Source organism: Scyliorhinus canicula, chromosome 7 (genome assembly GCF_902713615.1).
Source record: "Scyliorhinus canicula chromosome 7, sScyCan1.1, whole genome shotgun sequence".
Taxonomy (NCBI): domain Eukaryota; kingdom Metazoa; phylum Chordata; class Chondrichthyes; order Carcharhiniformes; family Scyliorhinidae; genus Scyliorhinus; species Scyliorhinus canicula.
The window spans coordinates 107,163,955-107,190,420 of NC_052152.1; the positions used below are offsets into that span (position 1 = coordinate 107,163,955).

At 43.0% G+C, this 26,466-nt stretch overlaps 1 protein-coding gene across 1 annotated transcript in view; it reads right to left on the reverse strand.

Annotated features, from left to right (window-relative positions):
- cdadc1 (cytidine and dCMP deaminase domain containing 1) overlaps positions 1 to 26,466 on the reverse strand; it is a 150,303-nt gene that overhangs the window by 113,459 nt on the left and 10,378 nt on the right. The gene's annotated exons all lie outside the window — the stretch shown is intronic.

A 26,466-nucleotide genomic window follows, 5' to 3' on the forward strand; every position in this document is an offset into this window, starting at 1 on the left:
TGGTGTGCGCGTTTCTGGGATACTTGCAGATGGTGGTGTTCCTATACACTACCTACCCATCTCTGTCTAGGTGGTAGACGTTGCATATTTGTAAGGTGCTGTCAAAGAAGCCTTGGTGAGTTAGTGTGGTCGGTACACCTTGTAAATGGTACACACTGCAACCATAGTTGGAAGGAGTGAATGTTTAAGGCGGTGGATGGGGTACCATCAAGTGAACTACTTTGTCTTGGATGGTGTCGAGCATTTTGAGTGTTGTTGGAGCTGCACTCATCCAGGCAAGTGGAAAGTATTTCATCACATTCATGACTCGCACCTTGTAGATGGTGGACAGGCTTTAGGGAGTCAGGAGATGAGTGACTCACCACAGAACACCCAGACTCTGACCTGCTTTTAAAGTCACATGGTTAGTCCAGTTAGGTTTCTTGTCAATGGTAATCCCAGGATGTTGATTGTGGGGGATGTAGTGATGGGAATGTATTGAACATAAAGGGTAAATGGTTAGATTCTCTTTTCTTGGAGATGGTAATTTCCTGGTACACATGTGACACAAATGTTACTTGCCACTTAGCAGCCCAAACCAGAATGTAGTCCAGTTCTTACAACAAATGATCATAGACTGCTTGAACATCTGAGGATTGTGCAATTTATATCGAACAGCACCAATTCTGCTCTTGTGATGGAGAGATGGTCATCAATGAAGCAGCTGAAGATGTATGGGCCTAGGGCACTACCCTGAAGAACACCAGTAGCGATGTCCTGGGCTGAGGTGATTGGCGTCCAACAAACACAGCCATCTTCCTTTGTATTAGGGATGACTCATCTAGTGGAAATTCTCCCCCCTATTCCTATGGACTTCAGGTTTTGCTATGGCTCCTTAATGCAACAGGTTCAAATGCTGTTTTGATGTCAAGGGCAGTCACTCTAAACCTTATCTCCTGAATTCAACTTTTTTGTCCATGTTTGAATCAAGGTTGTAATGAGATCAGGAGCTAAGTGCCCTCGGAAAATCCCAAACTGAGCAAAGAACAACTGGAAATTGCTGTGTGACAGCATGGTTAGTGACAACTTTGGGCAAGGGCGAAGTCAGTTTCTTGGTTCCCTCAACACCTGCGCAGGCCCAGTCTGGAGGATATGCCCTTTCAGGGCTTGGCCAGCACAGTGGTGCTTGTCAGGAATGTGGAAAGTTATCAAGGTTAACAGTGATCTTGAGGTGAAAACAAAATAACAGAAAAGTAACAACACTAGCAGGCACCTAGGACTAATGAGATGCAATTTGCCCAGTAACAAGATTAGCAGGAGTCTAGAGACATTGAGATGCAAATGCCATATCATAGATATCGGTGGGATCACGTGATGCAAACGCGAGTAGCAGCTGCTTTTCTACAGGCTCTGGCATCACTCGCTTATAAGCTATCATTTATCCTGATTGCCAGGGGCGGCGGTATGTCGCGCATTGGTTAGCACTGGGACTGCGGCACTGAGGACCCGGGTTTGAATCCCGGCCCTGGGTCACTGTCCATGTGGAGTTTGCACATTCTCCCCATGTCTTCGTGGGTTTCACCCCCATAACCCAAAGATGTGCTGGTAAATTGCCCCTCAATTGTAAAAAATGAATTGGGTACTCTAAATTTATAAAAACTAAATTTTATCCTGGCATTTATCTACCTAATCCTTGAATCAATATTTTCTGTTATGTCCCTGTAAGACTTGGGGATTGTAAGAACATGCCAAAAAACATCAAGCAATCAGTCGATCAGAGGGGGGTAACCAGATTTAGTGAGGGTGGAGCCACCCTTTCAACATGGCGGCCTGATCTCTCTCGACCCGTGCTCTTCTGGGTTCTCTGGAAGTGAGTGATTGACCAAAGACTTGGTGTGCTGATGCAAAATCTGTCTGCTCTTAAGACCGAGTTGCAAAGCACCATTAAAAGGCTTGATGATATGGAGGAGAGAATCATTGTTAAGGAATGGGTTAAGAGACATTCCAATTAGGTGTATCATTGATGTTAAGCATCCAATAATTGAAACTGATATGTAAAGGGGTTGCAGGTGGCTCTTGTGGCATATGATGTGGTGATAGAGCTTTGTATAGAGTGTGTTCAAGGGAAATAAAGGTGCTTGTGAAAAGGAGCAGAACTCCTGACTCTTTACTCAACAGCAGGCAGAAGCTAACAGTGGTAGCAGAGGATGGTTGCTGTGCAAATATAAAGAGTAAAAGATAAACATTTCCAGAAGAAAAAAAAAATTCTGCATCAACCAAGGAGTGAGTGAGAAGGAAAAAAAAATATATATGGCTGAACCTAGAATAGAGGTGTCTGGATATGACCATCCGCCATTTTCTGAAAGGGGATTGTACGATCAATGGGGAAGTGCGGTTGTTATGTGGACTAAGGTAACTGCCTTGGGAAAGAGGAAACAAGGTATGGCATTGGCTCTTTCTTTACCTTATGAGCGTAACATCCAAAGTGTTTTCTGAACTGGAATTGGAAACGTTAGACTCAGAAGGAGGTCTGGAGACTCTATTGTGTTTGATGGATAAGATTTATCAAAAAGATAAAGGCGTATGAAGCCTGGTCAAAATTTGATAGATTCTGGAAAACAGAGGATATTTCTATTGAGGACTATATAATGGAATTTAGTAGACTATACAAAAGGCTGCACAAACACCGCCTGGAATTTCCACAGTCTGTGTTGGCATTTATATTGCTGGACTCTGCTAGTGACCAATATGGATAGGCTCCTAGTTTTGACAGGAGTTAAGTTTGCAGATAATGATACCTTATTCGATCAGATGATAGGAGCCTTAAAGAAGTTTCTGGGGAAACATTCAATTCCTATGGCTCTTATGACAAAAATGGGTCAGTCAGTAATAAAGCGGACTTATGGAATGACAGAATGACAAGATCATAGAATCATAGAATTTACAGTGAAGGAGGCCATTCAGCCCATCGAGTCTTCACTGGCCCTTGGAAAGAGCACCCTACTTAAGCCCACACCTCCACCCCATGCCTGTAACCCAGCAACCCCACCCAACCTTTTTGGACATAAAAGGACAATTTAACATGGCCAATCCTCCTAATCTGCACATCTTTGTACTGTGGGAGGAAACCGGAGCATCTGGAGGAAATCCACGCGCACACAGGGAGAACTTGCAGACTCCACACAGACAGTGACCCAAGCCAGGAATCGAACCTGGGACCATGGAGCTGTGAAACAACTGTGCTAACCACTATGCTACCTTGGTGCCAGTACGGTTACAAACAGGTTACGAGAGTATGGAAGCAGGTAGGGACCTGGAAATTGAGAACAGAAACCCATTTAAAACCTATAACAGGTGGAGGGACATGGAGAATGGTAATAGGAAAATGAACCCCAGATATGCCTGGGGTATGATAAATCAATGTTTTTGGTGTGACTCTCAATACCATTATGCTTTCAACTGTCCATCACGTTATAGTAGAGTGTTTGAAGCTACACATGACAGGGAAGAGGGAAAAGATAGTGACCAGAAAGAAGGCATTGTCCTCTTAACAAGCAGTTTTACTCCAGTAACGAGGGTGTTGGTTGCAGAATCCTTCAATTGTGCTGGATTGGACAGTGGCTGCACATCTACTGTGTCTGGAATTGACTGGTTAAAATGTTACCTTGTCTCTTTGACTGCTGAAAATCGTAACAAGGTTAAGAAATTTGAAAGTTCCACAAGTTTTAGGTTTGGGGATGATAATACTCTGAAGTTGCTGAAAAGAGTGGTGATCCCTTGCAATATTGCCGGAGTGAATCATTTCATTAGCACAGATGGTGTATCAAGTGAGATACCTTTGCTTCTGAGCAGACGGTCGATGAAGAAATCACACATGGAACTGGATACGGAACAGGATAAGGCAACAGATTTTGAAAAGACGGTGGACTTACAATTTACACATTCGGGACACTATTGTATTCCATTACTGGCAAATAATATTTCAAACGCACTTGTTGAGGATGTGTTATTGGCAGCTGGAAATGGGACTGAAGCTGATAAAAAGATTGTTGTATTAAAACTGCATTGGCAATTTGCGCATCTGGCTCCTCGGAGGCTGAAAATTTTATTGTAGGATGCAGGGGTAAGGGATGAAGACCATACTTTTTAAAAATAAATTTAGATTACCCAATTATTTTTTCCAATTAAGGGGCAATTTAGCGTGGCCAATCCACCTACTCTGCACATTTTTGGGTTGTGGGGGCGAAACCCACGCAGACACGGGAGAATGTGCAAACTCCACACTGACAGTGACCCAGAGCTAGGATCGAACCTGGGACTTCAGCGCCGTGAGGCAGCTTTGCTAACCACTAGGCCACAATGCTGCCCAGATGAAGACCATACTAAGCTGATAGAATAGGTTCGTGATCGCTGTGAGGTTTGTAGGAAGTAGAGAAGGACACCATCACGACAGACAGTAACCCTATCTTTGGCCAGGGATTTTAACGACATTGTGGCCATGGACCTGAAGATCTGGGATAAAGCTAACAATATATTTATTTTGCATTTTGTAGATTTAGCAACATGATTTAGTCAATCAACCATGCTTTCAACCATCCAACACGTTATAGTAGAGTGTTTGAAGCTACACATTACACGGAAAAGGAAAAAGATAGTGACTAGAAAGAAGGCATTGTCCTCTTAACGAGCAGTTTTACTCCAGTAATTGACTATGAGGACCCGTACCAGCCTCCCCGAACAGGCACCGGAATGTGGTGACTCGGGGCTTTTCACAGTAACTTCATTTGAATCCTACTTGTGACAAGAAGTGATTTTCATTGTACAAAGTAAAGAAAAGAGTAATTCTGGATCCATTCGTGGAAAAATTAATAGGGACAGGAATGGGTCCACCGGCAAAATTCCTTATAGACAACAGGAGAGATGATAAGTTTAGGGATATGTGTGACAACGTGAATATTACCATTATGAACACGGCTGCGGAAAGCCCATTTGGTAATGGTGTGTGTGAAAGAAACCATGCTATAATAGATGACGTGCTCCAGAAAATTTTGGCAGGTAGACCAAATTGCCAGTTAAATTCAGTCTCAGCTTGGGCGGTACACGCAAAGAATTATTTGCAGATGGTTTTGGGCTATAGTCCCTATCAATTAGTGTTTGGTAGTAATCCTAAATTTCCATCCATTTTGTATGACCAGCCTCCAGCTTGGGAAGGGCCGACAATTAGCTCTGCCTTTTGCTGAGCATTTAAATGCATTACATAGCAGTAGAAAATCTTTTTTGAAAGAAGTGTCTGAAAGAACTCGCAGAGCTTTATGGCATAATGTACGGCCATCAAATGCCGTTTTTCAGTAAGGAAACATAGTATACTATAAGAGAGACAATTGCAATGAATGGAAAAGCCAAGGGAAGATCATAGGCATAGATGGCAAAACAATGGTTTTGCAATACGGCAATCAAACTGTTAGGGTACATTCATCAAGGATAATGGGTATTGATTACAAATTTTCAAATTGAGATCGAGCAGAAAGACATGATGAGGAACCAGCGCCATCTGGTATGCACATGTTACAGAACTATGAGGATCAGTTAACTGATATAGACAGGGTTTCTGTAGAGGAACACAATACTTCTGATGAATTAGAACAGGCCATTTTTCTGAAAGGACAACTGCCAAAAGTCGGTACCAAAGTGACATACTTGCCTGAATGGTCTAATCAATGGAAGATGCTACTGTTAGTAGAGCAGGGAAGGCCACTGGAAAGTATAAACACTGGTTGAATGTACAGCTTTCAGGGGAGGGTGTCAAGACAATGGATTGGGAACACAAAGTTTAAAAATTGAGGGCACAGAAACGCAGTGCCAGTTCAGATAGTACATCGGATAGTGAACAGGTTCGCAGGAAAAGGTCGAGAACTATTGAAAATATATCCCACAGCAGAAGGGAAAGATCAAGTAGTAGCAGTACAGAACGAGATACCTGGTGGGATAGGGGATGTAGTTTGTCACGGTTTCAGAACATGGGTAAGACTCCAAATACTAATAGGAGTAGAAGCCCACATGCGCGTGAAATTTTGGTGGCTTCCAATAAATTAGATGAAAAAGTTATCAAAGATGCCAAACAGCAAGAACTGATTAGCTAGAGTGAATTTGGGGTATACGTGGAAGTACTGGATAGGAGACAAAGAGCTCTATCCCACAGATGGATTTGCATGGAAAAGGTCCTTCTGGGTAGAAGTTATAAGGCAAAGGCCAGGCTTGTGGCAAGGGGATTTGAAGAAAACTTAGAAGATTAGCATTTAAGGGTAGATTCATCTACGACAGGAAAAGTTATTTTAAAGGTCTTCTCGGCTCCATTAGCCACAAAGGCACGTGAATGCAAATCTACAGATATAAAAGCTGCCTTTTTGCATCAGCTTCAGAGACATTTTTTGTGACCTCCTAAAGAGGCAGCTAACACAGAAGGGGTACTCTGGAAGTTGGACAAATGTGCCCATGGATTAAGTGATGCATCTAGAATCTGACATTTTTCAGTAAGGTCAGTTTTATTAAAGTTAGGCTATTGCCATTGAAAGCGGATCCGGAAATGTTTTACTGGCATGAAAAAGGAAATATTTCTGGCATTTTTATGATGCATGTCGATTATTCTTTGTGGGGAGGGACTAGTCATTTCGAGAAAGAATTTGGGGTTGGAAGTCAGGCTTCCGGTGGATTTAAATATATTGGGCTGGAAATCAGACAGACTAAGTTAGATGCAACTTTACATCAGCAATCGTATTTGGAGAGCATCAGCCCAATAGCAATTAGTTGTGGACGGGTTTCACAAAAAGATGCAGTGGTTTCAAAGATGGAAAAAGAGCAACTGCGCAGTTTAATTGGACAACTGAATTAGTTAGGCAGACAGACTGGACTGGACGTTAGTTTTGATGTCTTAGAGTTGAGTACAAAAAATGAAAGATTCTAAAGTAGAAGAACTAATGAGAGCAAATAAAGCGTTGGTCAAACTAAAAATGCAGGAACTTATTTTCAGGTTCCCGGTTTTAGGTGATCTTAGGCACTTGAAACACAGTTTATAGTGATGCGTCCTATGCAAATTTATGTGATGGGTTTCAGGCGCTGGAGGTTTTATAATTTTCCTTTTGGGGAACAATGGTAAATGTTGCCCTCTTGTGTGGGAAGCAAAGAAAATAAGGACAGTGGTCAAAAGCACTTTGGCCACTGAGATGTTAAGCCTTGTAGATGCGGTGGATGTGATCTTTTATAGATCCCAGATACTGACAGACATTTTGGGATTTGGGGAACATACCCATTGAGTGTCACATTGACAATAAATCCCTGTGGGAAAATGTGCACTCTACAAAAAGTGTGAATGAGAAAAGGTTAAGGATAGACATCGTGGACTTCCGGTGGCGGCCATGGAGGGGTTGGTCACGTCTTGTCTACAGGAATAGTGCCAGAAGACTGGAGGATAGCAAATGTTGTCCCCTTGTTCAAGAAGGGGAGTAGAGACAACCCCGGTAACTGTAGACCAGTGAGCCTTACTTCTGTGGGCAAAGTCTTGGAAAGGATTATGAGAGATAGGATTTAGAATAATCTAGAAAGGAATAATTTGATTAGGGATAGTCAAAACACTTTTGTGAAGGGTAGGTCGTGCCTCACAAACCTTATTGAGTTCTTTGAGAAGGTGACCAAACGGGTGGACAAGGGTAAAGCAGTTGATGTGGTGTATATGGATTTCAGTAAAGCGTTTGATAAGGTTCCCCATGGCAGGCTATTGCAGAAAATACAGAGGCATGGGATTGAAGGTGATTTAGCAGTTTGGATCAGAAATTGGCTAGCTGTAAGAAGACAGAGGGTGGTGGTGGATGGGAAATGTTCAGCCTGGAGTTCAGTTACTAATGGTGTACCACAAGGATCTGTTTTGGAGCCACTGCTGTTTGTCATTTTTATAAATGACCTGGAGGAGAGTGTAGAAGGATGGCTGAGTAAATTTGCGGATGGCACTAAAGTTGGTGGAGTTGTGGACAGTGCGGAAGGATGTTGCAGATTGCAGAGGGACGTAGATAAGCTGCAGAGCTGGGCTGAGAGATGGCAAATGGAGTTCAATGAAGAAAAGTGTGAGGTGATTCATTTCGGAAGGAATAACAGGAATACAGAGTACTGGGCTAATGGTAAGATTCTTGGTAGTGTGGATGAGCAGAGAGATCTCGGTGTCCATGTACATGGATCCCTGAAAGTTGTCACCCAGGTTAATAGGGTTGTTAAGAAGGCGTATGGTGTGTTAGCTTTTATTGATACAGGGATTAAGTTTCGGAGCCATGAGGTCATGTTGCAGCTGTACAAAACTCTGGTGCGGCCGCATTTGGAGTATTGCGTGCAGTTCTGGTCACCGTATTATAGGAAAGATGTGAAAGCATTGGAAAAGGTGCAGAGGAGATTTACCAGGATGTTGCCTGGTATGGAGAGAAGATCTTATGAGGAAAGGCTGAGGGACTGGAGGCTGTTTTTGTTAGAGAGAAGGTTAAGAAGTGACTTAATAGAGGCATACAAGATGATCAGAGGATTAGATAGGGTGGACATTGAGCCTTTTTCCTCGGATGGTGATGGCTAGCACGAGGGGACATAGATATAGGACAGATGTCAGAGGTAGGTTCTTTACTCAGAGTAGTAAGGACGTGGGAAAGCCCTGCCTGCAACAGTAGTGGACCCGCCAACATTAAGGGCATCTAAATGGTCATTGGATAAACATATGGATGATAATGGAATAGTGTAGATGGGCTTTAGATTGGTTTTACAGGTCGGCGCAACATCGAGGGCCCAAGGGCCTGTACTGCGCTGTAATGTTCTACGATACGGGGAAGGTTTCTGCAGCGACTGTCTGGGAAGCTTTGAAGGCAGCAGTCAGAAGGGAATTAATCTCTATATGGGCCCACAGAGAAAAGATGGAATGGGCTGAGGGGGATAGATTAGTGGAGGAGATACTCCAGGTGGACAAGAGATACTCGGAGGCCCCGGACGCGGGGCTACTGAGGGAGTGGCGGAGGTTACAGGTAGAGTTTGGGCTGTTGACCACAGGGAAAGCAGTGGAACAGTTGAGGAAGGCAAGGTCTATGAGTACGGGGAAAAGGCAAGCAGAATTTTGGTGCACCAGCTCGGGAAACGAGGCGACAAGGGAGAGAGGTAAAGTAAAGAGTAGAGACGGTAATACTGTCCTGGACCCTGTGGGGGTGAACAAGGTGTTTAAGGACTTTTACAATAAATTATATGAGTCGGAAACCCCTTCTAGGGTGGAGGGAATGAGGCCATTTCTGGATCAGTTGAGGTTCTCAAGGGTGGAGGAGGACCTGGTGGAGGGGCTGGGTGCCCCAATTGAGATTGAGGAAATAATCAAGGAGCTGGAGGGCATGCAGTCAGGCAAGGCCCTGGGGCCTGATGGCTACCCGGTGGAATTCTATAAGAAGTTTTCAGAGATATGGAGCCGACTGCTGGTGAGGACATTTAACGAAGCAAGAGAGAAGGGAGTCCTCCCCCCAACAATGTGCAGGGCTCTATTTCATTGATCCTAAAACGGAAGAAGGATCCAGAGCATTGCAGGTCATACAGGCCGATTTCTCTACTAAATGGGGATGCCAAACTGCTGGCTAAGATACTGGCCACAAGGATAGAAGACTGTGTCCCGGGGTGATAGGGGAAGACAGACTGGATTTGTTAAGGGCAGGCAACTCGAGGCCAATGTTCGAAGGCTTCTAAATATTATGATGCCCTCAGAAGGAGAAGAGGTGGCGGTAGCGATGCATCCGGAGAAGGCTTTTGATCAGGTGGAGTGGAATTACCTGTGGGAGGCGCTGGGAAGGTTTGGGTTTGGTGAGGGCTTTATTGACTGGGTGCGGTTGCTCTATCAGGCGCCAGTAGCGAGTGTGCGTACGAACCGGCTGAGGTCGGGGTATTTTGAACTACACCAAGGGACGAGGCAAGGGTGCCCCCTCTACCCGTTACTGTTTGCTTTGGCCATTGGCCATGGCGTTAAGAGCCTCCTAGGAACTGGGAAGGGCAGGTTTGGGGGGTGGGTGGAGCACCAGGTGTCGCTCTACAGATGACCTGCTCTTGTACATTTCGGACCCGTTGGAGGGGATGGGGGAAGTAATGCGAATCTTGGGGGAATTTGGTAATTTTACGGGGTATCAATTGAACATGGGGAAAAGCGAGATGTTTGCGATCCAGGCAAGAGAAGAGACTGCGAGAGCTGCCACCTAGAATGGTAGAATGGGAATCCAGGTGGCCCTGAAATGGGAGGTACTACACAAGTTAAACCTATCCCGGTTGGTAGAACAAATGGACTTTAAAAGATGGGACATGCTCCCGCTATCGCTGGCGGGGAGGGTACAGACCGTGAAAATGACAGTCCTCCCCTGATTTCTGTTTGTCTTTCAGTGCTTCCCCATCTTCATCCCCAAGGCCTTTTTCATGCGGGTGAATAAGATTATTTTGGGCTTCGTGTGAACGAGTAAAACCCCGTAAGTGAAGAAAATGTTGCTGGAGCGTAGTCGGGGGGAGGGTGGGTTGGCGTTGCCGAACTTTTGCAATTACAACTGGGTGGCTAATATAATCATGATCAGGTAGTAGGGGAGGGGTCAGCATGGGAGCGGATGGAAGCGGTGTCATGTAACGACATCAGTCTGGGAGCATTGCTAACGGCACCTCTGCCGTTCTCGCCGGCCCGATACTCCACAAGTTCGGTGGTAGTGGCCGCTCTGAGGATCTGGGGGTAGTGGAGGAGATATAAGAGAGTGGAGGGAGCATCAATTTGTACCCCGATTTATAACAACCACAGGTTTGTACCGGGTAGGCTAGATGGCGGGTTCCGGAATTGGCAGAGGGCAGGAATTGGAAGGATGGGGAATCTATTTATGGATGGGAGCTTTCCCAGCTTGAAAACTTTGGAGGATAAATTTAAATTGCCAGCAGGGAATGGTTTTAGGGATTTGCAGGTGCACGACTTCCTGAGAAAACAGGTGCCGGCCTTTCCGCTGCTGCCACCACGGGAGATACAGGATAGAGTAGTTTCCAGTACCTGAGTGGGAGAGGGGAAGGTTTTGGATATTTACCAGGAGCTTTCGGAGGAGGAGGAAACTCCGGTGGAGGAGCTTAAGGGCAAGTGGGAGGACGAGCTAGGAAGAGAGATAGAGGCGGGTCTATGGGCGGATGCCCTAAGCAGGGTTAATACCTCCTCATTGTGTGCCAGGCTTAGCCTGATACAATTTAAGGTAGTCCACCGGGCACACATGACAGTGGCTAGGATAAGCAATTTTTTCGGGGTAGAGGATAGGTATGCGAGATTCATGGGAAGCCCAGCAAATCATGGCCACATGTTTTGGGCCTGCCCGAAGCTTATAGGGTTTTGGCAGGGTTTTGCTCAGGCAATGTCGACGGTGCTAACAATATGGGTGGTGCCGAGTCTGGAGGTAGCGATATTTGGAGTGTCGGAAGACCCGGGAGTTCAGGGGGCGAAAGAGGCCGACGTTCAGGCCTTTGTATCCTGGAGATGGATCATATTAATATGGAGGGACTCTTAAGTCCCAGAGTGTAGAGACCTGGGTTAGTGACACGGCTGGGTTTCTCAGTCTTGAGAAAATAAATTTTGCCATAAGAGGGTCAATGTTAGGGTTCTCCCGGAGGTCGACGTTCTCGGGGAAAATTTAAAATGTCAATGCAGTATTCCGGGGGGTGGGGTTGCAGGTGGCTGTTGCGAATGTGATGTGATGATACGGTTTTGTATAGAGTGTGTTCAAGGAAAATAAAGATGTTTGTGACAAGCAGCAGAACTCTTGACTCTTTACTCAACGGCAGCCAGAGGCGAACAATCCTTCATGTCGACTATGATGCTTCCTCTGTGGAGGTAAGAATTCAATCCTTGGAAAACCAGCTGAACGGCATGGCAGAGATCCTGGAGGACTTGGAGAACCACGGTCAGAGAAAGAATATCCAAATCGTTGGTCTGCTGGAACGTGTGAAGAATGACCCCTGTGAAGGCTGGAGATTTAAAATTAGAAAGGGTGCATCATAGCTATCTTTGAGGCCAAGGGATAATTTTCACCTCAGGTCCTTAATCATCCATTATCACAACTTTAAAGACTGCCAGACAGGTCCTGAAGATGGCAATTCATGGTGGGACCTGGCTCCACGACGGGTGAGGATTTTCTGCTAGCCTTCCTTTTCTTCTCCTTGTCTGGAGAAGGTACCCAGTTGGTATTGACAGTATGGCTGTGGGGTTAATCCTCCAGGTCCTCAGTCTTAATGAGGAATGTCCCTTAGATCTATTGTGGTCGTGGTTCTTTTGTTCCTTGTTTGTTATTGTAGGAAGGGTTCTGTGCAGTTGATTCTATCTTACTTTGGTACAGGCAGGTCTTTGACCCATGAAAGAAACCGTTTGAGGATACTCTGGTGCAAAGTGGGTTGGGGAAGGGGGATAATGGCGCATGCCCGATTGTGGTGTGAAAATCCGGTCTTATTCTTCTCTACGGCCTAATTAATGGAGGCGGTTACCTTAAAATTTGCTCATGGAATGTGCGTGGCATTCATCACCCTATCATTTAAGAAACATTTGAATGATGAGGAACATTTCAAATTGAAATGAAAGTGGGTAGGGCAGGTGTTCGTTACATCCTTTTAATCAAGCAGTAGAGGGGTATCCTTATCAATAAGAATGTCCTTTTGAAGACTGATACTTGCAAGGACAAGGGCGGTAGATATGTGATCAGAGACCACCAACCCCCCCCCCCCCAAACTAGAGCGTTAGCCTCAGCCTGCAAGGAGATGAGTTATGTGGACGTTTGGACGATTATACACTCTACTTGTTTTCAGCCCTGCATCAATGTCACATGAGAAGACTATTTTTTGTGTCAAAGGCAATCTTGCATATTTTGTCCTCTTGTTCCATAGGTAGCATTATAATCTCAGACCATGCCCTCGTTTTCTTGGATTTTTTGTTGGGGTTCAGAACGTGGATGTTTGATGCCTCCCTGATAAGAGATGCATCATTTATTACGCACTTAGTTCTTCCTCTCGGTTTAACTCAACCCCAGATATTTCCCCCTTCATTTTGTGGGAGTCATGCAAGGCTTATCCTAGGGGGCTGAATATTTCTTATCCAGCTAAAAAAAGGTGCAAGATGTTGGAGAGCTAGCTGAGGCTGAAGGAGAGTTCTAAGAAGACCCCCAGTAGGCAATTGTTGAAGTAGCTTGGTGCGGCAAGGGTGGCTCTGGACTCCCTATTGACTCAGCATGCCAGGAAAAGCTTAAAGTTTGTGAGGCAGAGAGTTTGGAAATAAACTGAGGAAGTACTTAGCCTCCTTGACAAAGAAAAAGGCTGATTCTAGGGCGATTACCTTTGTGTGGCTTGTGGGAGGGAAAAGGGTTATGAAGACAGAGGATATAAATGAGGGTTTAGGGAATTCTATGCAGGATTATACAAGTCTGGGAACTCTGGTGACGAATTTGTGGACATAAAGTATTGTTTTTCTTATTTAAGCTTACTTGAGGGCCTGAGTTTTATAGAGCGTTTAAGGATTTGTCGTCAGACCCATATGTATTGACATTCTTTTGAGTCAGGGATGCTGCTGCGACTGTGAGGCTGATATCTCTTTGATCCTGAATCCAGAGGAGTGTGCCTCCTATTAGCTAATATCTCCTCCGAACATCCACCTGAAACTGTTAACCAAGATTCTGGCCAAAAGGTTGGAGGACACCATTCCGAGAATCATGTGGGAGGATCAGACTAGGTTTATTAGGGAAGATTTTGGAGTAACTAGAAGGCTGGTGAATGTGATACAGTGCACCATTCAGTGTGCACTGGATGGGCTGATTATTTCCTTTGATGGAGAGAAATCTTTTGACTGAATTGACTGGAATTATCTGGTTTATACATTGCGAGGCTTTGGGTTGGGGGAGGATTATATTAAGTGGATTTAAGTATTGCATCATCAACCTAAGGCAGCAGTACTCACGAACAGTTTAAGGTCATTGAGCTTTGGGCTTCAGAGAGGGACTAGGTAGGGCTGCCCTCTGTCCTCTATGTTGTTTGCATTGGCCTTCGGGCCACTGGCGAAGGCCATACAGTTGGACCCCTTGATAGCGGGGTTGGAATGTGGGAAGAAGCAACACAAGATTACACTTTATGCAAGACGTGCTGTTATTCATGTTGAATCCTGGTGTTTTGGTTCCTGCTATGAGTGGTGGACAGTTTTAGGGCCTACTTTTAAAAAAATTTTTAAATTTTATTATAAACATATATCAAAACAGGTTACAGCGAATAAACACCCCGGGAAACATACTTCCCAACAATCAACTATCCAGTCTGTACAGATTTTTCTCTTTTTTCACACCCTCGCTCACGCCGAACAGCCCCTCAAACACTATCACAAACATCCCCCCACCTTTCCTCAAACCCCCCTGAAGAGCCCCTAAACTCACTTTATCTTCTCTAATCGCAGGAAGTTGTACAGGTTACCCAATCAAGCCGCTACCCCCGATGGCGATGCCGACTGCCACTCCAGCAAAATTCGCCGCCGCGCAATCAGAGAGGCGAAGGCCACGTTTAATGCCTTTTCTGGTTACAAGATTCATTTTGTTAAATCGGAGGCCATCCCAGTTTGGGGGGGGCTGATGGGGAAACCACCTGCCCTTGCTAATTTCCCCTACAGCTGGTCCCCATGAGACTTGAATATCTTTGGATTTCCATTCCCCTTTCTTGAGACAGGTATGTGGGGCCAATTTCGCCCAATTGATTGTAGCCATTAGATGGGATTTTGCTCGGTGGTCAGCGCTCATGATTTCATGGCTTGGGAGGATTGACCTCCTTGAGCTCAACAATGATGCAGAGCAGTCAGTTTTCCATCCACAGGTTTATTGTTTTATAGTGACATTAAAACGGGCTCTGCTGGTGTAACAAGCCTATTATTATTAATACTCTTAGAAGCGTGAAAGTTGGTCCGCCAACTAAGAGGGAGATCTAAACTGACTTCCGCTCTGTCTCCTTGCCAGGGCAGTTCAAACTTTTCACCCGGTCTAATCGCCAATGGATTTGATACCTGGAGAGATAGATGGAGACATTTGTAGGCTGGGAGAGCTGTTCAGAGATGTCTCCTCGTCATCCTTGGAGCAGCTATGTCAGCAATTTGGCACCAAGACAATCCTTTAAGTATTTACAGCTCAGAGACTTTATCCTTAACAATACTTTTCTGGGTCTTGGTTCCTCAATATTCCTGGTGGAAAGAATGCTGAATTCGGTGTAGCCTAAACAATTCAGAATTTTGTGGAGCCTAAACAATTGACTAGTAAATTCCAAGATGTTTTGAATTCCATGGCCTGCATCAATAGATTAAGTGCCTTGTTAGCATGGGGAAAGGACTTGGCTATCAAGATCGATGATAAAACCTGGGGTAATATTGGGATTATGCGGTAAAACTTTGGTTTGCAATAAGATGAAGGAGACCCAGTTCAAATACTACACTATATTCATATTATGCCTAGTCTTGGACACAGGTTTGTTCCTGCCTTATTCCGATGACCTAAAGTGTCTGGTAGTCGAGGGTGACTATATATACCATCTATGGCCTGCAATCATTGGTCAGGTATGGTCAGGGAACTGGAGGATTTTTGAGAGAGGCAGAGTTTAATCCGGTTTTCTGATTCTGGGTCTCCTGGATGGGACAATCACTGATTCTGGCGTTGCTGCTCAGAAGAATATCCTACGCTCCTGGATTGGTGGCAAATATCCCTATATCCAAAACTAGAAAGGTTGATTATTGAATGCATTCCCATGGAATTTTTGATATCTGTCCTCTGCTCCAAGTCCAATGTGTTTCGGACTGCACAGTAGTTAGCACTGCTGCCTACGGCGCTTAGGTCCCGGGTTCCATCTGGCCCCTTGTCTGTGTGGAGTTTCCACATTCTCCTCGTGTCTGCGTGGGTTTCACCCCCAAAACCCAAAGGTGTGGAGGTTAAGGTGGATTTTAGCACAGTGGGCTAAATAGCTGGCTTGCAATGCAGACCAATGCCAGCAACACACGTTCAATTCTTGTACCGGCCTCCCCAATCAGGTGCCGGAATGTGACAACTAGGGGCTTTTCACAGTAACTTCATTAAAGCCTACTTGTGACAATAAACCATTACTACTAATTGCCCCTTAATTGGAAAAAAAATAATTGGGTACTCTAAATTTATAAGCAAAAAAAGTCCAATGTGTTCCATAAAGTGTGGGACCCCAATCTTAAATTTGTAGGCCCCACTTTGGCTGGACTTTCCATGAGCGACTTCATCTTATTTCAACTCAATTTAATTCAACTCGAGTGGGCAGTCTGAATCGCTCTATTTTGAGGTAGGTCACTTGTATTCTTATCCTTCTGTATTAATATGATCTGTCTCTCTTTCTCCATGCACTGTGGTACCTTAATGCTGGATTGATCTGGCATTTAAGCTAGAGGCTCTGAACTCTCAACTGACATATTCAAAATCTATTGTGTTAGAAGTTTAGCTGCTGTTGTATAAAGAGCCTTTTATATAGTGTGCCAAAGTCCATTATATAGTCTTCAATGGAGAAATCCTCTATTTTCCGGAACCTATCAAAATCCGACCATACTTCATGCGCACTTAACAAGTCATCCTTTTTATAAATCTTTTCCATATGACGTAATAGAGTCTCCAGATCTTCTTCTGAGTCTAACTCTTCCAATTCCAGCTCAGGAAACACTTTGCTTCGGATTTTACTGTCATAAGGTAGAGAAAGAGCCAATGCCATACCTTGTTTTCTCTTTCCCAAGACAGTGCCCTTAGTCCACATAACTACTGCACTTCTCCATTGATCGTACGATCCCCTTTCAGAAAATAAGGGGAGATAGTCATATCCGGCCATCTTTATCCTAGGTTCAGCCATAAATCCTTTATTTTCTTCTCACTCACTCCTTGGTTTAGTCTCGAAAAATTTTGTCTTTCAACCCTTCACATTTGCACAGCAACCATTCTCTGCTACCATTTGTTAGACGTTTAGCTGCTGTTGTATAAAGAGTCAAAGGTTCTGCTCCTTTTCCACAGACACCTTTATTTCACTTTAACAGACTCTGCACAAAACTCTATCATCACATCAACTGACCCAAAGGCCACCTGAAGCCCCTTTACATAATCAGTGTCAATTATTGGATACTTTACATAAATGAGACAACTAATTGGAATGTCTCTTGTCATGTGAGAGTACCTTTAAGAAATGGGTGTTTATCAGTGATGTCAAAGTGTGGGTGGAGCTGGGCTATCTGTCAGCTTTTTTGGGTGTGTTTTAGTTCCGTTTTCAGTGTTGGAGCTGATGCCAGACAGAGCAGATGTACTGTTGATCTATCTGACATGAAAAGACTCTCTTAATCATTTGGTGAATTTAGAATAATAAATGTTCTCAGTAGTGAATGGAACCTGATGTGCACCTGTTAAAAGATGTTTCTTCTGTCTTCTGGATGTTTTTTGGGACGTTATTATTACTTAGTGTTGTATTCTTTGGGGGTTATATTTGAATTGATGGTTGCTAAGATGTTCACTGTAAAAGGTTAACCTGAGTTCATAGAATAAACATTGCTTTGCTTTAAAAAATACTTTTCTATTTCTGCTGTACCACACCTGAAGAGTGGGCCGTGTGCTCCCCATACCACAATCTATTAAAAGTTGTGGGTCAAGTTAACTCCATGATACACGTTGGGGTCTCTAAACCCTGGCCCACAACACTCTAAACCCATTACTGAACAGTTTCCTCTTCCTTGGATTAAAAAAAAAGTAATTAGGTGAAAACAAAATTTCAAGAAACTCAAAAACACATGCAATTTCCCCCCCTTTTTTCTGGAAGAAAAAAGAAACCAGTCACAGAAACAGAACCCCTTCATTAACAATATCTGAAATTTTCTGTGAACTAGCCCCTCTTTTTGTTAAAGTCTGACAATTGATAGCTACTGTCGACCCATTTAATTTTAATTTTAGCTATTTCTCCTATGTACAACATCTGCTTCAGACTTGCAATGTCTATCCTTAACCTTTTTTTTCATTGACACTTTTTATCGAGTACACATTTTCCCACAGGGATTTATTGTCAATGTGACAGTCAATAGGTATATTACCCAAATCCCCTAATCCCAAAATTTGTCAATATCTGAGATATATAAAAAGGCCATATCCACTGCCTTGACAAGGCTTAACGTCTCAGCAGCCAAAGTACTTTTGAACATTCTCCTAATTTTCTTTATTTCCCACACAAGAGGGCAACATTTACCATTGTTCCCCAAAAGGAAAATTATAAAACCTCCTACGCGTGAAACCCATCACACAAATTTGCATAGAACTCATCAATATAAACTCTTGTGTTTCAAGTGCCTACGGTCACCTAAAACTGTGAACCTCAAAACACACTCCTGCATTTTTAGTTTTGCCAACACTTTATTTGCTCTCATTATATGTCTTCCACTTTGGGATCATTCATTTTTTGTACTCAACTCTCAAGACATCAATACTCACGTCTGGTCTAGTCTGTCTACCTAACCAATTCAGTTGCCCAATTAAACTTTGCAGTTTCATCTTTTCCATCTTTGAAACCATTGCGTCTTTTTGTGAAACCCGGCCACGATTAATTGCTATTAGACTGATGCTTTCCAAATAAAATTGCTGACGTAAAGTTGCCCCTAATTTAGTCTGTCCGATTTCCAGTCCAATATATTTAAAGCCTGACTTCCAACCCTGAATTCTTTCCTCAAACCAGAGATTACAATAGCTTCAAAATTACTAGTCCCACCCCACAAAAAATTATCGACATGCATCATAAAGATGCCAGAAAGATTTCCTTCATAGTGCCAGTAAAACATTGCCGGATCTGCTTTCAACTGGCAACAGGATAACTTTAACAAAACTGACTTTACCGAAAAACTCCAGACGGATCATTTAATCCATATACATTTGTTCAACTTCCAGAATAACCCTTCTGTATTAGCTGCCTCTTTAGGAGGACAGAGAAAAATGTCTCTCCGGAGCTGATGCCCTGCAAAAAAGCAACTTTTATATCTATACATTTGCATTCCCATGCCTTTGTGGCTAATCGAGCCAAGAAGATCTTTGAAATAACCTTTCCTGCCTGAGGTGAATCTACCCTTAAAATCCTGATCTTCTAAGTTTTCTTCAAATCCCCTTGCCACAAGCCTGGCCTTTGCCTTATAATTTCTACCCGGAAGGACCTTTTCCATGCAAATCCATCTGTGGGATAGAGCTTTGTCCCCTATCCGGTACTTCCGTGTATACCCCAAATTCACTTCAACTATGCGGTTCTTGCTGTTGGGCATCTTTGATCATTTTTTCAATCGAATTTATTGGAAGCCACCAAAATCTCACGTGCAAGTGGGCTTCTACTTCTAGTAGTATTCGTAGTCTTACTCATGTTCCGAGACCTTGATAAGCTACGTCCCCTCTCCTGCCTGGTTTCTCGTTCTGTACTGCTACTGCTTGATCTTTCCCTTCTGCTTGGGATGTCCTTTCAATAGTTCTCAACCTTTTCCTGCGGATTTAGTCACTATCCGATGTACTATCTGAGCTGGCACTTCGTTTCTGTGTCCTCAATTTTTGAACTTTGTGTTCCTAATCCATTGTCTTGACTCCCTCCCCTGAATGCTGTACATTCAACCAATGTTTATACTTTCCAGTGGCCTTCTCTGCTCTACTAATAACAGTAAGAAGTCTTACAACACCAGGTTAAAGTCCAACAGGTTTGTTTCAAACACGAGCTTTCGGAGCACGGCTCCTTCTTCAGGTGAAGAAGGAGCCGTCCTCCGAAAGCTCGTGTTTGAAACAAACCTGTTGGACTTTAACCTGGTGTTGTAAGACTTCTTACTGTGCTCACCCCAGTCCAACGCCGGCATCTCCACATCATGGCTACTAATAACAGTTACATCCTTCCATTGACTAGACCCTTCAGACAAGTATGTCACTTTTGTACCAACTTGTGGCAGTTGTCCTTTCGGATAAATGGTCTGTTCTAATTCATCAGAAGTGTTGTGTTCTTCTACAGAAAAACCCTGTCTATATCAGTTAACTGGTCCTCATAATTCTGTAACACGTGCATACCAGATGACCCTGATTCCGCGTAATGTCTGTCTGCTCTGTCTAAATTTGAAAATTTGTAATCTGTACCTATTATCCTTGATGAATGTATCCTAACAGTTTGATTGCCATGTTGCAAAATAATTGTTTTGCCATCTATGGCTATGATCTTCCCTGGGCCTTTCCATTCATTAAAATTGTCTCTCTTATAGTATACTATGCTGCCTTGCTGAAAAATGATATTTGATGGCTGTACATTATGCCTTAAAGCTCTATGAATTCTTTCAGACACTTCTTCCAAAAAAGCTTTTCTACTGCTATGTAATGCATTTAAATGCTCAGCAAAGGCAGAGCTAATTGTAGTCTCTTCCCAAGCTGGAGGCTTGTCGTCCAAAATGGACACAATTATAGGATTTCGACCAAACGCTAATTGATAAGGACTATAGACCCCAACCATCTGCAATGAATTCTTTGCATGTATCGCCCATGCTAAGGCTGAATTTAACTTGCAATTCGGTCAATCTGCCAAAATTTTGCGGAGCACGTCATCAGTTACAGCATGGTTTCTTTCTCACACGCCATTACTAAATGAGCTTTCCGCAGCCGTATTCATAACTGTGATATTCATGTTTTCACACATATCCCTAAACTCATCATTAGCAAATTCTCCCCCATTGTTCGTAAGGAATTTTGCCAGTGGGCCCATTCCTGTCCCTATCCATTTTTCCACAATTTGATCCAGAATTACTCTTTTTTTTACTTCATACAATCATTGATTGACTAAATCTGGTTGCTAAATCTACAAAATGCTAAATAAATATATTATTGGCTTTATCCCAGATCTTAAGGTCTATGGCCACAATGTTGTTAAAATCCCTGCCCAGAGGTAGGGTTACTATCGGTCGTGCTGGTGTCCTTCTGTACTTCCTACAAACTTCACAGTGATCACTAACCTGTTCTATCAGTTTAGTATAGTCTTCATCCCTTACCCCAGTATCCTTTAATAAATGTTTCAGCCTCCGAGGAGACGGATGCGCAAATTGAATACAAGAAGCTTTTTATCAGCTAAAGTCCCATTTTCAATTGCCATTAACACATCCTTAACAACTATACTTGAACTATTATTTGCCAGTAATGGAATACAATAGTGTCCCGACTGTGTAAATTGTAAGTCCACCACCTTTCCAAAACTGTTGCCCTATCCATATCCAGTTTCATGTGTGTCATCGACAGTCGGCTCAGAAGCAAAGGTATCTTCACTTGATATAACATTCATGCAAATGAAATTATTCACTCCGGAAATATTGCAAGGGATCAACACTCTTTTCAGTGACTTCAGAGTATTAGCATCCCCAAACCTGAAACTTGTGGAACTTTCAAATTCCTTAGCTTTGTTACGATTTTCAGCATTCAAGGAGTTCAGATAATATTTTAACCAGTCAATTCCACACACAGTATATGTGCAACCACTGTCCAATACTGCACAAGTGAAGCATTCTGCAACCAACACCCTCATTACCGGTGTAAAACTGCTTGTTAATAGGACAATGCCTTCTTTCTGGTCACTATCTTTTTCCTCTTCTGAATCTTCCATGTCATGTGTCACTTCAAACACCCTATTATAAAGTGTTGGACAGTTGAAAGCATAATGATATTGAGTCACATCGAAAACATTGATTTATCATACCCGGGCATTTCTGGGGTTCATCTTCCTATTGTAGGTTCTAACTGGGTTTCTGTCTTCATAATTTCCGGGTCCCGATCTCCTTCTACAGTCTTGTTTGTAGCCGCAGGATTTGGCCATCCTGTTAGTAGTGCATCTTCCATATTCTGCTTCATTGCAGACTGGCCTATTTGGGTTATCAGAGCCATCGGAATCGAATGTTTCCCCAGAAACATTTTTAAAGATTCTGTCATCTGATCGAATAAGGTATCCAAACTGAACTCCTGTCAAAACCAGGAGCCTATCCATGTTGCTCACTCTAGCACAGTCAGGTAATTTAAAGGCCAACACAGACTGTGGAAATTCCAGGTTGTGTTTCTGCAGCCTTTTATATAGTCTGCCAAAGTCCATTATATAGTCTTCAATGGAGAAATCCTCTATTTTCCGGAACCTATCACAATCCGACCATACTTCATGCACACTTAACAAGTCATCCTTTTTATAAATCTTTTCTATATGACGTAATAGAGTCTCCAGACCTTCTTCTGAGTCTAACTCTTCCAATTCCAGCTCAGGAAACACTTTGCTTCGGATTTTACTGTCATAAGGTAGAGAAAGAGCCAATGCCATACCTTGTTTTCTCTTTCCCAAGACAGTGCCCTTAGTCCACATAACTACTGCACTTCTCCATTGATCGTACAATCCCCTTTCAGAAAATAAGGGGAGATAGTCATATCCGGCCATCTTTATCCTAGGTTCAGCCATAGATCCTTTTATTTTCTTCTTTATTTCACTTTAACAGACTCTGCACAAAACTCTATCATCACATCAACTGACCCAAAGGCCACCTGAAGCCCCTTTACATATCAGTGTCAATTATTGGATACTTAACATAAATGAGACAACTAATTGGAATGTCTCTCGTCATGTGAGAGTACCCTTAAGACATGGGTGTTTATCTGTGATGTCAAAGTGTGGGTGGAGTTGGGCTGTCTGTCAGCTTTTTACTTTGGGTGTGTTTTAGTTCCGTTTTCAGTGTTGGAGCTGAAGCCAGACAGAGCAGATGTACTGTTGATCTATCTGCTATGAAAAGACTCTCTTAATCATTTGGTGAATTTAGAATTATAAATGTTCTCAGTAGTGAATGGAAACCTGATGTGCTCCTGTTAAAAGCTCCTTTACATATGTGTCAATTATTGGAAACTTAACATAAATGGGACAACTAATTAGAATGTCTCTTAACCCATTACTTAACATTCTGTAATGTTTTGCTTGTATTTATGCAGCCAATAACTCTTATTCAGTCTGAACCTGTTTGAATTTATGTTATTTGTTGCATTGATTTGTAAAAACCTGATAAAAACATATATTACAAAAGAAATTGTTTACCAGAGATCAGTAGAACTATACAAATGGTAACTTCTAAGGAAAGGAACTCAGGAGAGGTATACAGAGGGGAATATCAAAGAGGTAGAACAGTATAACTACTAGGCTAGCACCCTCACTGAGGAAAGAAGCTAACTTTCCATCCAACAGCCAGACTGGCCAGTTCCATCTATGATCCGAGTCATGGTGGCGTGTAACATGTACCATTTAGAGTCATGTTAGATTGAAGATATTCTCTTCTAAAATACACAATTTTGTGCCTTCGTTGAAACAGGGAGAGACGTTTTCCAATATTTGGGTCACCAAAGCGGTATTGTGTGGTAATCAGCAACTGGATTTGACCTATAGTTACTAAAATTGGATGTTGTTTGGGAAAAGAGGTGTCTCAGTGAGTTCAGGGAACATGGGTATCTTTCGGGAACAAGTGTTAACTTCAGATAAATGGTGTGTTTAGTTATTCATATAAATACGTGTCCTAGTACACGAACAAGGAAAGAAGTTCAGCATAAAGTGTTTGAGGAGCTAGGCACCAAATTAAACAGAGCCTCCAAGATTATAATCACTAGATTATTACCAGGGCCACGTGCAAATTAGCATAAGGTACAGAGAAAGGAATATGTGGCTCAAAGACTGGTGTGGGAGAAATGGGTTTTGTTTTGTGGAACACGGACATCAGTACTAGTAAAAGTGGGGGTTGTACTCTTGTGATGACCTACATCTGAACTGCGTTGGGACCAGTGTTTGTGCAAACCGCATAACTAGGAAAGTAGGGAGGACTTTAAACAAAATAGAGGAGATATGAAGGCTTACAGAGCAAAAGGAAATGAGAGCATTGTGGTGATATGCATCACTGTAAATACACAAGGGGATAATGTAAATACACGTAGACTAGATAGACACTAGAGGGAGCACCAGAGACATGGCACACAGACATTCATCCAATAGGTCAGTAAGATAGGACACGACCAATCGGCATTCACGATACACACAGAGGTGACACCACCACAGGAGGGCATTACACCAACCCATATAAAAAGGACACAGCACACATGATCTTCCTCTTTCAACACATTCAACACATCATATCCACCACCTGGATTGTAGCAGACTGGTTCGTCAGTCTGAGTGGCTATAGCAGGATTAACGGGAGAATCGAATCCAAGTAGGAGAATTGTTAACAATTTAATAAACGTGTTAAAGCTATTTCCAAGTCTGAACCTTCCTTTGTCAAAGTGCACATCAAGGAAGCAGCTTATGCTACGCCAAGAGCATAACAAAACAAGCATTATAAGGAAGTTATTTAGGCAATGATAACCAGAGTGTGACAGGAAGGGACAGTGTGTAGAAACATTAAAAAACAGCAACAAAAAGGATCAAAAAGGGAAAAAATGGTAACAAGGAAAAATTAATGACTCTTTACTTTAATGCACATATCATTCAGCACAAAATAAATGAATTAACGGCACAAATTGAGGTTATGGGCATGCTCTTATAGCCATTACAGAGACATGGTTACAGGGAGATCAAAACTGGGAACTAAATATTCAGTGGTATGTGACCTTCGTAAGGACAGGCAGGAAGGAAAGGGTGGTGGGCAGCTTTGTTAGTATGAGATAGAATAAGTTCAATAGCAGAAGATGTAGAATCCATATGGGTGGAGGTAATAAATAACAAGAGGAAGAAGATGCTGGTGGGAGTTGTCTATACCGTAGGACGGAAAATAAATCGGGAGGTAATAAAGGCATGTAAAAAAGGCAGTACTCTAACCATGGGTGACTTTAATCATCATGTAAATTGGGAGAATCAAAGTGGCCAAGGTAGTCATGAGGAAGAATACATAGAGTGCATTTGGGACAGTTTGCTAGAACCTGGATCCAACCAGGATCAGGCTATTCTGGATCTGGTAATGTGTAATGACGCAGGTTTAATAAATGATCTCAGAGTTAAAGATTCCCTAAGAAGCAGTGACCACAACAAGGTAGAATTCAGCATTCAATTTGAGAGTGAGAACGTTGGGTCAGAAACATCTGTGCTACACTTAAATAAAGTGAAATAAGGACACCGTAGCCCCAAATGACCATCGGCTGCTTTTCCCTGTGGGGGGGGGGGGGGGGATGCTGACTGGTGGTGATTTAACCAAACGATCACTATACCTCAGGCGAAGGGCAAGGTTGAGAGGGTGGGGCCTTTATGTTAAGTGTAATAATAAAGGCATTATGGCAGAGTTGGTTGGAATCGGCTGGGAAAGGAGTTTAGCAGGAAAGACGGTTGATCAGCAATGACAGATATTTCTGAAAATAGCTCATGATTCACAACAAAAATATATCCCGGTGAGAAAGAAGGATTCTCGGAAAGGGATAAATCAATCATGGTTAACAAAGGAAGTGGTGGATAGTGTTAACCTGAAAGGAACACATAATGTGGCGAAGATTAGTGATAAGCCAGATGATTGGGAAGGTTTTAAAAATCAAAAGATCACCAAAAAAAAAAGGAAGATAAACTGAGGGTAAACTAGCAAGGAATATAAAAATGGGATGCAAGTGTTTCTTTAAATACATAAAAAGGAAGAGAGAGAGGCCAAAGTGAACATCGGTCCCTTAGAGAATGAGACTGGGGAAATAATAATGGGGAACCAGGAAATGGCAGAGGAGTTAAACAAATACGGTGCACCAGTCTTCATAATAATAATCTTTATTCTTGTCACAAATAGGCTTACATTAACACTGCAATGAAGTTACTGTGAAAATCCCCTAGTCGCCATATTCCAGCGCCTGTTCGGACAATTCTGAATTTCCAATTCACCTAACAAGCACTTCTTTCGGGATTTGTGGGAGTGACCTGAGCAGGAATAGAACCTGGGACCCTGGTGCTGTGAAACAACAGCTTTAACCACTGCTACTGTGCCACCCATGTCTTCATGGTGGAAGACACTAATAACATTGCAAAACTAAATAATCAAGGGGCAGGACGGAGGGTGGGAGGAATAAATACAATAACAATCACGAGAGAAACTAATGGAGCTAAAGGCCAATAGGGCAGCACGGTAGCACAATTGATTAGCATTGTGGCTTCACAGTGTGGGTCCCAGGTTCGATTCCCTGGTGGGTCACCGTCTGTGCGGAGTCTGCACATTCTCTCCGTGTCAGCGTGGGTTTCCTCCAGGTGCTCCGGTTTCCTCTCACAGTCCAAAGATGTGCAGGTTAGGTGGATTGGCCATGATAAATTGACCTTAGTGACCAAAATAGGTTAGGAGGGGTTATTGGGTTATGGGAATAGGGTGGAAGTGAAGGCTTAAGTGGGTCGGTGCAAACTCGATGGGCCAAATGGCCT